Below are 3399 nucleotides of genomic sequence, written 5' to 3' on the forward strand. Positions count from 1 at the left end.
AGGAAGGAAGGAAGGAAGGAAGGAAGGAAGGAAGGAAGGAAGGAAGGAAGGAAGGAAGGAAGGAGAAACTTAGGAACCAACCTCCAAAGCTTGGCTGTGTCTGTTAAACGGATTCCACAGGTTCTGACTTCAGGGCGGCTTATCAAGGGGGCTGCAGGCTGTGGACGGAGAACCTGCATAGCCCTAACCCAGTTCAGCTCCCAGTGCAGCAGCTTCACACTCGAGCATGCCCACAACATGTGCTTATTGTTAGAAGTGCACATCTCTGCACGCTGCCTGCGCGGGGGCCTCTTTGTCCTTTATTCAGATGGGGTAAGGATGCATTCAGCACAGCAAGATGACAGCCAGGCTTCCCAACTATAAGCAGCCCCACACCAAGCACGAACCAGCTACAAAAAGTTCCTTTGTTCCTCATGCAATGCCCATCCTTTGTCAGTCGGACCCCAGAAGCTAAGGTACACAGAGATCATTTAAAAAGAATTTCAATAATCCCTGAAAGATACCGTCTCCACTCTTTATTTATTTATTTATTTTTTTTTGCTAAGTGGTGGTGTCAGGACAGCCTTAGCTCTGCTGTCATGGGCACCATCCACCAAAGGCCTTTAGGGCTGTGCTTAGGGGAAAATGTAACCCTTGTGGTTTGTGTTTCATTGAGAACAGAACAGTCATTATCATCCAGGGCCCTGGTCATGGTTGCTTTTCTTTCGTGACATGGTTTTGTGGGGGTGGTGAAGGGGTGTCAAACCTTTCCACAAAAGAAGAGGCCTGGGGGCAGGCGGATGCCGGGCAGGGCTTCTTTTGAGCCTCAAGGGAGGCAGCTTTGGGTAGCCTGCGTTCAGAGTGCTGACTCGCAGAGCAAGAGCTCACTTCAGTTGTTGGCAGAGAGGACAATGAAGGTTGATAATTGAAGATTTGCCCGACTGCAAGCCAAGAGGGTGACCAAGTTTATTGATCCCACAGAAACCCTGGGCCCTAGGGAGTGACTGATTACATCTTAATGTTTTTCTAATGTGTCTCAGCAATACAGCAGTAGCGGGGCTTTACAGAGAAACCAAGTAAGATATCATGGGCTGGAGGGTAATTCATGTCCCCTGGAATTTCAGTTTCTGGAAAATATGAAGAGGAAGTCAATAATTTGAGCCTCATAAAGAGTTTTAAGTAGCACTCTTTTTTCTGCGTGCTTGTCTTCTGTTCAGGTGGTCCTGCCTGCCTGCCACAGTGGACGGGTGTTCGTGGCCGAGCATTGAGCCATTGCTGCTATGATCGACTCCCACAGTCACTCTCCGTTCTCTCCTAAATAATGTTTTGTTTATTCATTTTAATCATACCAATGAAAATATTTGAACTAAATATGTGTTTATATAAAGGCATGTTTTAAAGATTTCTCAGTACAAATCTCACCATTATTATCTTTTTCCATCCCTGACTTCTGGTGACATTCAAGCCAAGCACTCTGCGGGAGGGACCAGCAGATGGCGCTGTAGTTCTGTTCATTCATCTTTCCTCTTGACGGAAAATTCGAGTTCTGGTTTTTGGGCTCAGCTGATCACATTTCTTATTTAATCAAAGCATAATGCTTCCTAACATTTGTAATTCATGTTGTTGTTATTCTTCCATTGTGTGTGGAACTGGGTGCACATCTTCACTAACAGAGATGCAAGCCTTGAAAAGTCACCCCCACACCCCCAGTGAGGTGTGGAAATCAAAGGACCTGCTGGGGAGCCAGCTAAGATAGAGACAAAAGAGCAAGGAAGGGCATCTGCATGCTGACTCCTCGCTGATGGACAGGTTCGGGATTAAAGACAGATACCCTCCTTCCATTCTGTAGGAACTCCGGGACTGTGCTGGGCCAGGGCAGGATCCTGTGTCCCATGATGACAAGGCCCACTCATTAAATATGAAGAAGGGCAGGATTTAGAGACATAGTCAGTCTGTGGGGGTGGACTCCCTGGGGTTCAGTATTGTCTGCGCTCACAACCGCCTGTCTGCTTAGGAGAAAAGAACTTTAGTCTTGGTTTGGTAGGAAGTCTCTTCTGAGACAGCAGAATTTGAGGAAGGGAGGCTGATCATCGAGTAAGCAGAGTGGCACAGCTTCTCTCCTAGAATTTGTGCCTCCTCACGGACAGAAGCAAAGTATACATTAAGCTAAGAGACAAAGGACCCGTAAATCTTCATGGTGCTTCTGTGGGGTAAGAGCATGTGTGAGGCGGGGGAGGAAACTGAAGAGCCATTGCTGTGTCAGGGATCCGCAGATCCCGACATCGGCAGAGATCAAGACAGCCTGTGAGCAGAGTCCTGGTAAGAAAGGGTGCTTGTGAGGGGAGGTTTCTGTTCCCCTCCCTTGTCAAACACCTCAACATAGTGCCAGCAAGAGTTTGACTTCTGTGGCCCATTACATTTTCCTGATAGACACATTTTATTGAAGGGCTACGTGTCTGAGGTGAAGTACCGCGACTCAGACCATTGACCCAAATCCTGCACATAAAATACACAGGTGCCGAGAAGTAAACTGGACCATCCAAAGGCATGGCCAGTCCCAGCTCCTCTCTACAATCAGCCATTTCGGCTTAATTTATACCCCCAAAGTTCAAACCAGTGTCATTTTTAAAAAGCAGATCCCAGTTAAACAATTCTTCTGTTCTCCCTCCCCGTAGTCTTCCCCTTTCCCCCCCTTCTCTCTTTATAGCTCCTAGAATTCCAAACAGTCTCCGTGCACGACCATGTGGATCATCTGTGCCTCTATGATCTCCTTTGTTCCTACGTCGGTACATACATTTGGTCAGCAGAATATGTTACGAATGACATTGTGGCATCCACATATGTGACCAAGGAAGCAAGCAGTTCCCAGCCCCAGCCCATCATGGTAAGGGCAGCATACACTGACACCTCGGCTGTGACTGCCCAAGACACATGGATTCAGACTGTCCAGCTGAGCTGAGTCCAACTCCCAGACCCTGGGAAGCTGTGACTGACTGTGCACACATCTGTGTTGTCTGAGAGAAGCAGGACCAGGTTCCTAAGGAATCAATCATACACTTACCCAAAGCCATTAACATGTAGGGTTTAGCTTCTTTCTAGCCCTGGTTATTAAGGTTTTGTTTTGTTTTTAATTGTATGTGTGTGAGAGTGTGGGTATGTGCATGCGGGGCGCGGGTTCCCTCTGAAGCCGGAAGACGGTGTCGTATCCTATGGAGCAGTGTTACAGACTATTAGTTACATGACTTGGGTGATGAGAACTGAACTCAGATCTTAACAGCTGAGACATCTCTCCAGACACCTGCCATTTTAAGTCACTATGTCTCAGCTGACCATAGGTGATTTTGTCTCCTCCCCAATCTCCCTTCCTTCCTTCCTTCCTTCCTTCCTTCCTTCCTTCCTTCCTTCCTTCCTTCCTTCCTT

This window comes from Microtus ochrogaster, chromosome 18 (assembly GCF_000317375.1).
Source record: "Microtus ochrogaster isolate Prairie Vole_2 chromosome 18, MicOch1.0, whole genome shotgun sequence".
NCBI classification, from domain to species: domain Eukaryota; kingdom Metazoa; phylum Chordata; class Mammalia; order Rodentia; family Cricetidae; genus Microtus; species Microtus ochrogaster.